Below are 10,551 nucleotides of genomic sequence, written 5' to 3'. Positions count from 1 at the left end.
ATCATGCACTCTCTATTTAATAGCCTTATAATAGCAGTAAACTAAACATGATGAAGAGTTGCCACATAACTTTTCAGCCCATTGCTAAAGCTGAGGCTATGAAACAGAAGTCCATATTAGCGGGTTCAGGCAGCTGGGAAAACAGTTTGAAATTCCCTTTGGGACACTTAAAATAACACTGCTGAGTGCAGGGAAAAGAGCAATGCTATTAAACAGATACTTCGCTTTCTCTTTTCAGTGAAAGAACTAGCATGTTTGCTTAGTACACAGGATCAATTTGTTTATGGATGAGATAAGGGAAGCTGTGTAGTATGTGGGTAATGCAATTAGCTGTTAAGTTGACAAATACTTTTGAAATGAAATGAGAATCAAATTCAGGGATAGCATGCAATTCTATAAAATGTGCAGTTCTATAAAATGTGCAAATGTTTATTTGATTGAAATATGCAAGTGAGCTGAAGTGGCAACTCAGGTGGGTAGGTACACTGTATCTTTTCAATGTAGGGAGCAAGTCACACCATTTCACATCTTGCAATCCTTTCTTCACATTGCACAGTCAAGTTTCCCTTATATAGGGGAAGAGTGTAACAGCACAATCCTATGCATGTTCCATGGAAGTATATCCTAATTCCTTCCCAGGTAAACATGTATAGGATTGGAGAGGAAATGTTACTTTTTTTAGAGGATTGGTCAGGTTGTGTGGAGAATTTTCACACCTGCAAGGAATATCTCCAGGAACATCCATGACTAGTGAAGAAAATTGTCCATGTGATTGGGAGGAGCTATATGGCAAGTTTCGCTAGGCATTATTGTAGCAGCCATATCGGGGGTCAGACTAAGTAGCCTCATGCAGTCTCATGCTTCATGTTCTTGCTGAGCTCTTTCTCCCTTGAATATATTGTTGTAAGCTGACGAGACACAGGAATTCCTTATCTTGTCAAAGGTCATACAATTGTATATCTTGTTCTCTGCTGTTCTCTTCTGTTCTCTCCTTATCATGGCTACCCTATAACCCAGTTCTTGTATTATAAACAATGGTGCTAAGAGAAGAAATGTTGAGGACTGCAACCCCATGCGGGAGGGGGAGGAGGAGCCGTTTCATATGTGTCACAATGTCTATAAAACCAATGTGCTGATGTATTTCGGGGCTTCTGGCTCTTTGGAAATGATTCCAGCCTTAAGCCCGCGCGTTAAATAAAGAATCTCTTTTTCCTTCACTCCGTGGTCTCTCTGACTCTGGGTTCTGCAACATTATGATAGAAGAAATCTAAACTAATGCATCTTGGTGAGTTCAGATGGAACAGCTGTTGAAGACTTTCTACCATAGCAATAATTGGATTCTTTGCTTGGAAACTGGGTGGATAATTAATATGGTATGACAGTTGCTGTATCTGTTGCAATCTTACAATGAAAGGAAAAGTTAGCATGTAGATTTGAGCTAACAGAGTTGCCATGGGGACTGACGTGACTTTCAGCTCTGTGCAGTGGAGGCTGCTGGTTCCGATGTCAGTGGGGTGGTGAATCCGTTCTGGGTTTCAGTCAGAACAAGTCAGACCTCTAAAGGAGCGCTCCAAGAAGCTCCTTTAGAGTTCTGACTGAAACCTGGGGCGGATCTATCGTCCCACTGACATCAGAGCCACCAGGCTTCACTGGTTGTGTCCCTATGAAACATCCGCTTGTCCTCTTCTGCCAATGACAGTAGAAGCTTCCCTCCCAAATAACTGCTGGGGGAGGCAATGTTTGTTTGGGTCATCAAGGCAGGAGATAAAGGGCTAAACTGTCCCCCTTTGTCCTGTACAGCAGGGCTGGGCAAGTTGTGGTCCTCCAGATTTTTTGACCTATGCCAGCTAGGGCTGGTGGGAGTTGTGGCCAAAACATTTGGAGGGCCACAAGTTGCCCACCCCTGCCCTACAATGCTGTTGTTGCTCCAGCTCTCCCACTGCTTCCATTTGCATAACAAAAAATTGCATTGATGTGGGTGGAAGCCAAAATGTTTAGCTCAAAATATATATTTAAATTACTCTGTTGTTAGTCTATCTCTATCGCTATCTCTATCTATCTATCTATCTATCTATCTATCTATCTATCTATCTATACACACACACACACACACACACATACATACATATTGATATATATATGATAGGATGAGTGCTCAGTCACTTGAATATTGACTCAGTGATGTGTGTGTATCACATTTTTAAAAGTAAAAAAATAAATTCATGGGGAGGGGGAGTACGTGACCTAGTGACATCATGGGATCAGCAAATCAGCACTCTTTATGGCTCATAATAGTGTTTTCTCTCGGCTATTGATTTTATGCTGCTCTTGAATAGATTCTGCCCTCCCTGCCCACAAGCAGGAGGTGTAGAATAAGAGTTCCTTGAAGGAAAAATGGCTAAGTGGTCCTTCACCCCACTCTTCATTTTGTAAAAGGAAAAAGAAAATTTAGACATAAGCTACATGTGACTGAGAATCATGTGTAGTTTGGCCCGTAGTCTCTTTGCTTCACTAGCTGTAATGAATTAGTATAGAATAATAAATGAATGAATGTGTTTATGCTATTGAATATAAAAGGCAGCATCTATTCTGGAAAAATGGAAATCTCATATTTTTAAATTTCACTGGCAGTCCAACCTACAACTCAGCTAGGCCTGAATTTGGATTTATGGGTATCCAATATTGTCATTCCATTAGTGCATACTAGGTTCTGAACTATGCAGAAGAGAAGAATCCAGCTAAAGTTATGTTTGTGTAAGTGCAGTTGCACATTCTGCTTGTGCAGCTGGTTGTGCAAGTGCAATGGGCAACCAGTTACGCAACGGAAAGATTCAGCAGAGCAATACTAGTGCTATTTGAGTTTGCAGAACAACGCCATTGGATTCTGCCCATAGTAATTCAACTCCTGTTGGCCGAAATTCAAGGATTTCAGCTTTAACGGATTTGATGGTTAAGTTTGGCAGCCATTTAACATAGTTCAAAGAGCTCCATATTTAGGTTTCCTGCAGAGCTCCAGTGAACCAAAAGATTGACAGATGAATCTACCCCCACTTTTTGTCTTTATTGTTTTATTACCTGCCACACTAGTCATTGGCACCTGAAGATTAAAAAAAAAAAAAAGTTTGCTGTGAGTTTTAGAAAACCATAATTTAATGTCAAGATGTTAACCTTTTTCCTGTATTCCTATTCCCTCCTTTTAGTTTTCTGTGTGTGGAGTCTTTTGCCGTTCCTGCTAAAACCCTTATGTTTTGACTGCAGTTACCCAGAATAAAATTGACATTTCCTATAAAGATTACATTCATTTTACCTTTTTTGAAAAGCTTCTTGAACTTTAGAAATGCCCTCAGCTTTCTGCACTAGATGATTGGTTTTGCTATTTCTATAACTTTCATTTCTGATTTTCAAGGCTACAATTAAAACTGAGGAACAAATGGGAAATGGTTATGTGATGTATAGCCACTATGCTACGATTGTGCAAAAATTTGTTATTTTCATTTAGGGGGTGAAATTGGGAAAAGCAGTACCTTTACCTTTATTGATGGAATAGAACTTTTCTTCCTTAACTCTTTCTAAGATCTACTGGGGTGGGAAAAACCCTACCAAGGCCAACTAGAAGACTGATACCTCAAATGAGAAATTCAGATTTAATACTCTATCCCATTTTCCCCTTGGCACGATGAAAATTAATTGCTGGAGGCCAACAATACTCTCATTTATTTTACCAAAATCGTGGAATCGTGGCATTCATGTAAAAGTAACTGAAATAAGTTTCAAGGCCAGAGGGCTTGCTGTGTTAGTCTGTTGGAGCAAAAACAACAAAGAGTCTTGTGGCATCACAAAGACGAACACATTTCTTATGGTGTGCACTTTGGTGGACTACAGTGCATCTGATGAAGTGGACTGTATTCCACAAAAGCTTATGCCATAAAAATGTGTTCATCTTCAGAGTCCCACAATGCTCTTTGTTAATTTTCAAGGCGTTACTTTAAGGCTTCAGTTCTGAAGGAATATATAGTCTTTCGCCTGCACCTTCTCATACTAGTTGCATTTCTGTTGCATGTCATTGGTCTTTTCCACAGACACCGGAAAAAGAAATAGGGAAGAGAGAATCAAGTGTTGTGAATGTGATCCTGTTTCTTTTTCCTTGAGGGAAATGTGTTTATGGTCTCTTTATCCACCATGGAAAAGCCTATGGGGAGAAGAATGTTTCTGGGGAGAGGGGAAGCTAACCAGAGTTAGATTTTGCATTGTAAAGCTATGAGCTTTACGAACTCTCCCACAAGATATCTCACAAAGACACAGAATAGCACGAGACACAGGGATGGATCCAGGGCCTTTGTAATGGTTGTACCACTTCTATGGAATTCCCTCCCACAGGAAATATATGTGGCTCCAACTTTGAAAAGTTTTAAGAGAAATCTTAAACCATGTTTATTTTAGTTTGCTTGTTATAAATTGCTGTGATAGATTATTTAATATACATACATACATACATACAAACAAATTGGGGGTGACATAAAACATGAAGACAAATGAAATGGGAAATTGTTTGTAAAGAATCTGTCAAGGCAGATGAGTAGCGTGACTAGAGCTGTGCCATCTACTGGAGAGAGGGAGACTAACGATGGGGTGTTGCATGGTAATTTGCAGCCTTGTTTGTCTCTGGCAGCTCCTCAGGAGGACATTGCCTTGTGAGACTTATAGCAGTGGCGCCCATTGCCACTTCTGGGCAACCAGTAAGATGAGTACTTGGATGTTTGCCAAGAGAAGGATGAGGCCTGATGGAACAATAAAAGCAGCACTGCAGGTTGGCAGAGTTACCTACATTCCACCTCTGGATTTAATTGTGGCTGCCAAGCCTCATATTTGTTGGTTTATAGGAAGCACGGTCCCCAGCCGGGGAAACACAATTCATTCCTACATTGGATAAGCCTATTACAGCAGCTGTGTTTGCGCTATTCAACAGCAGTGTAATTGCTTTTATTTTATTTTTTCTATTGTCCCCATGTACACACACTTCCAGTATTCTTGGCCCTCATTAGGTGGGGTTGATTTTTGTAAAGAGTATGTATAGTTCTTGAATGCCCAACACTACTCTCAGTAGTTCTTCTGACAGTTCAGAGATATCCATGATGTCCCCTAAAAGGCGTTGTTGGATGTGTCCTAAGGTTATCTTAAGAGAAAGGGTTATACCCACTTCCTTGACATTGGTCTTCATAGCAAGCATGTTATGCCATGTTCCTTTAATAAAGTTGTGGCCTGTTTGAGTCTGAGATAATGGTGCCTTCTTCTTTTCTTTCTCCATTGGAGCTAACACTGAGAAAATGGAAGAGGGGACAGGCTCACTATCAGAGGAAAGCTCAAAGCTGATTCACAATGAAAAGCTGTCTTTCCAATGCAAGAAGAAAGATCAATGTGAAGACTGACCTGCAAATGATAATACTACAGCTATTACTTAGGTTTGTTAGCTGTCTTAGAAGTATCCCTGAAGGCTTAAGATGATAAGAGGAATAAGTTCCTTTGTTGTCCACTCCTAGATTTGTTCAGCTACTGGGATCCCTTTCATCATAGTTAGGTAATCCCAGCCTCACAGTTCCACAGCACTCTGTTCTACCTAGATAATGCTCCCAGCAGTATTATTGCTGGGAGTTCAGCACTGTCCAAACTCTGACATTGGTGTGCTTTCTCCACATGTACCAGATTTAGGGATGTGCAAATCAGCAATACTTGACTCACCAAAGTTCTCCGAACTCCATCTCGAAGCTTGTTCCAACTCAAGTCTATATCAGATTCTGAGTTTGTTTATTTTCTTTTTTCATGAACATTTGTCTGTATTTTCATGGGTCTTTTCCCATATGTATGTATCAGTTGTGCACATCTTTGAAATGTACGCATTCTTCTCCCACTGATCAAAGTGTATTTGTGAGCATTTTTTTCAAAAGTACGCATTTTTTCATGCACACTTTAAAAATGTACACGTGCTGTCAAACACATTTGGGGGAGGGGGTCTGCAAACCACATTGCAGGCTTGGAAATGTACATACTTTGACTGCAGATTGCATCCGAGTTCATGTTCGGTCCAGAAGGTGCGAATTGGTTAAATCTTGATAAAAAACGAACTGAAACAAATTTCTAATTCACCCCTAACTAGATTACAGTCTTTTCCCACACTGCTCTGGTAGGTGCTCCTAGCCATCTCCTGCAAGTCAAGCTGCTTTAGCCTCCAAGGCTAGAGGGATTTGCTGCTGGTCCTTGAGTGCCTATCTCTCAACAGAGTGCCCTTCTGCTCTCATTCTTGCAGCAACACTCTGTCCCCTGCACCAGTGGCAGGTTGTACAGCCCCTATGCTCATACTTGTCAGAAGCACTTCAGCTGGCCTTTCCCCACTAGCTGCTTTGCTTTTTCACTCAATCTCTTCCTCTTCTTTAGCAGAGTATAGGTTAGAAAAGCATGAGCATCAGAGGACCTCTTAAGAGACTAATGCCCCACAGTTACTACTACACATGCGTTAAGGACCAGCCATATTCTAGGCACTGCATGTAACAAGTAGCATGATCACTGCCCAGCTGGCTACAACCTTATCATAACTCTCTGATCCTGTGTCCTGTTGGGCCCTCAGGTATCTGCTTGGATTAGCCTTGGGTAGCAACATTGTAGAAATGTCCAACTTGTTTAATGAAACAGTCAAACCTTTAAAAAAAGACGTCTGGCATACTGCAAAATAAATTGCCCTTAATTATTAGTTGTCCAGAACACCAGTAAATCCATTGTACAGAATTTTAAATATTTGACCCATAGATATATTTATCTTCATGAATACTGCCTGGACAGAGAAGTTATTAGGCAAGAAGAATGCATTGTCAATAACATAACAATAAAACTGGAAAACTGCAAGGTATCATCTGTTAAGATTTTTCATCTCCTGAGGCCATGTTAGGAATAAGATTAGCGCATGCACTCAGACAAATTGCATTATACCAAACGGACTGAGATAATAAGTTATAAAACGTATGGCTTAAAAAGTATTAATCTAATAATTTATCTTTAGCACCACAAACTGCATGCATATAGGCCTGTAGAAGTGATTTTGTTTTTAACCTGCAGTATAAGATATGTATTCAACTGTTTTTATGCCTATAGATTCTTCCCCTGTGAATGGAGAGCAGTTTACATCTGTTAACTTGATATGACATTCGTAGGAATCGTTCATATTACTCAAAGCAAAAAGCTGAGAATATGTTGTTTACTTCCAGCAAAAGGGGCAGAGTGATATTACAGACAGGACTGATAGTTGTCAGTATACCAAATACACTGCCAGGAGGTAGGGTGGACACCAGTCATAAGACAATATGCATCCTTTAATGAGTAAAGCATTTCTAGCCTTAGTATCGCAGCTACTGATGTGAAGAAAACCCTTCTACTGGTTCCCTCTGAATAAGTGATGACATATATAAAATGTAAAATATTGCTTTCCGTGAAGGTGTCTTATACAGTTGGTAGCTCATGTACTTGAGGAATATAGTTTTAGTAAACAACACCGTAAGAGCAACAGCTGGCTGATGTTTCTAAACTAGAAAAGTGCATGTTTCTCCTCTATAAGGAAAGGTTACAAAGTTTGGGGCTCTTTAGCTTAGAAGAAAAGGCAAGTAAAGGGGGCATGATGTGGAAAAAGTGAAGTGGAAAGAAAGTTGCACTTCATAATACTAGAACTCGGGGTCATCCACAAAGCTGAATGGTGAGAGATTTAGGACAGATAAAAGGAAGTACTTCTTCACATAGCACATACTTGAACTGTGGAATTTACTAACCCATATTTTATTGCCCCTTTCACATTAGCATTTCACACACTCATTTTGTCCAATAAGCCCTGCCCTACTTGTTTAATATGAATGAAATTTCATTCATTCATTCATTCATTCATTAGTACATTTATTTCATTTCTATACCACCCAAACCCCCAAACTCTTTGGCGGTTCACAAGAATTACTATCCAAAATACAGCATAATAAAAACATGACATAAAACCTTTAACATACAAAATTTTAAAACAATTTAGAACAGCTAAAGCAGTTACAATAAAGCAACTGACAATCAAACCCCCCTCATATGTCGTCAAATGCCTGGGAGTAGAGGAAAGTCTTAACCTGGCACTGAAAAGATGACAGTGTTGGCTCCAGGTGGGCCTCAGTGGGGAGAGCATTTAACAGTCAAGGGGCTACCACCAAGAAGTTCCTCTCCCTTGTTGCCATCCTCTGAACCTCCCTCAGAGGAGGAACTTGGAGGAGGGCCTCAGATGAAGATCGTAGTGTATGGGTAGATTCATACCAGAAGAGGTGCTCCATCAGGTATTGCGGTCCTGAAGGATGCAAGGCATTATAGGCTGAAACAAGCAACGTGAATTGGACTCAGAAACATGCAGACAGCAGTGCAAGTGGGCCAGAATTGGTGTTATATGCTCAGTTATATGCTGATCCAAGCAATCAATGGGGCTGCTGCATTTTGTGCAAGCTCCAGCTTGCAAACAGTCCTCAAGGGCAGCACCATGTAGCGTGCATTGTAGTAATCCAACTTGGAGGTTACCAGAGTATAGACTACTGAAGCCAGGTTAGGGGCATAGCTGGGCCACCAGCTGAAGGCACTCCATGCAACTCAAGTGACAAAGATGGCTCCAGGAGAAGCCCCAAGCTAAGAACCTGTTCCTTCAGGAGGAGCTCAACCCCATACAGAACAGGTTGAGCACCCTCCATCTGGTCAGAAGAACCACCCACTAACAGCATCTCAGTCTTGTCTGGATTGAGCTTCAATTTATTAGCACTCATTCTGTCCATTGTTGCACCTGGCACCAATCAAACATGTTCACAGCCTCACCCGATGAAGAAGAAAAGAAGTAGAGCTGGGTGTCATCAGCAGATGGCCACACACTCCAAAATGGAAGACCCCACTCCATGGTTGCATGTACATGTTAAATAGTATGGAAGAAAAAACCAACCACTGCAGAACTCCATGCTGGAGAATCTACAGGGCTGAGCCATATCCCCCAAACACTGACATCTGGAGCCAACCATCCAAGTAGGAGCAAAACCATTGCAATGCAGCACCCTCCACCCCAGGTTCAGATGGCTGTCCCAGAAGGGAACCATGCTTGGTGGTATTGAAAGCCACCAAAAGATCAAGGACAACAGCCCAGCTATTGCTGGGCTGTTTTGTCTCTTCTTGTCTCCGCTAGTAAGGCAATACATGTGACATGACACTATTGAGTAGTGAGTTTCTGCATCCCTGGCCCAGGGATTCATTGGCTGTCACTTGTGATGGTGGTGGTGAAAATCATAATAAGATGACATCTTGGCTTCAGCAGCAGGAGAGGTGAGATAGCATGGCCCACTCCATCGGCTGGGTGTAACTCATTTGGCACATCCTTTTCTGGAATTCTATTCGCAGCCACGGATCTCTCAGAGGGAGAGATGGGACAGGAGGGCCAACTTCCAACTTCCATATGCCTAAATCTGGATCCAATCCAATCTTTTTGAACAGCCCCTAGATAATATTAAGCACTCTATAAATAGATCATCATGCCTTTTTCCTTCTTACAGGGGCAGTGGGGATGGGGTCAGAAGTAGTAAATGCTAGGTTCTGCTTTCACTCTCAACCATGAATCAGCCATAACATATAGGGCTGGATATTGACTAAGGTAGCGGAACTTAGATCTCATTGAAATCAGTGGGAAAAGTTAGTCGTGGCTTAACTGAATTCCCACAGGGCACTATCCAATGGGGTGCCTCCACTGGTTCCATTGTGCTTGCAGAACCCACAGTTTGCACAATGGGGCTTTTGCACTTTAAAAATAACCCCAGAAAGGAGTGAAAAGGCTCCTTTCCATATCCCTTCTGCAACTTACGTTGACCTGCCCTGTTCCAGAAATGAGAGTTTCTGCTTGTTTAGAACTGCAAAAGCCCCACTGCGCAAGCAGTGGGTCTCTCAAATACACAGGTACAGTATGATACTACCCAGTGATTTCAACTAAGTGCAAGTAACTTAATCTGAGTCCAGTTCATAGTTCCCACCTTAGAATTCTTCATAAGATTTTTAGCAATGGCTAAAGGCAATTTCAGTGTATTAACTAGTAATATATCTTGCCTGGAAACTCAATTTATGAATTTTGTGTGTAAATCTGAATGGTTTTTTTACCAAGTGCAGGTAAATTGGACAAGCACAAAATGAGCTTCATAACACTTTCTATTAATTTTTAAACCTTTACACCACTATATGAAGAAAGAAAAACATTTTACAATAACATGGTGCAAGCTAATCCATGAAATTTAATGAGAGTTTTACGATACTTAGATAAATCCATAATGGTGAGAAAACTCTAATTCTAAAATCTATGGCCATTAAGTTATTTATGTTGCAGATATTCTCTGTTCTTTTGAAAACTTTAAATACGTAATCTAAGGGGTTTTTTTCTTCCAGAAAATGGTTGAGATGACTGTTGATAACGAAATTAAAATGAGTTTGTAGAAGCCACTATATAGTAGTATTAAATGCAATTCTGTT

Source organism: Heloderma suspectum, chromosome 3 (genome assembly GCF_057233095.1).
Source record: "Heloderma suspectum isolate Gila_16-S chromosome 3, 16-S_ref, whole genome shotgun sequence".
NCBI classification, from domain to species: domain Eukaryota; kingdom Metazoa; phylum Chordata; class Lepidosauria; order Squamata; family Helodermatidae; genus Heloderma; species Heloderma suspectum.
Note: the sequence above shows the minus strand (reverse complement) of the source record.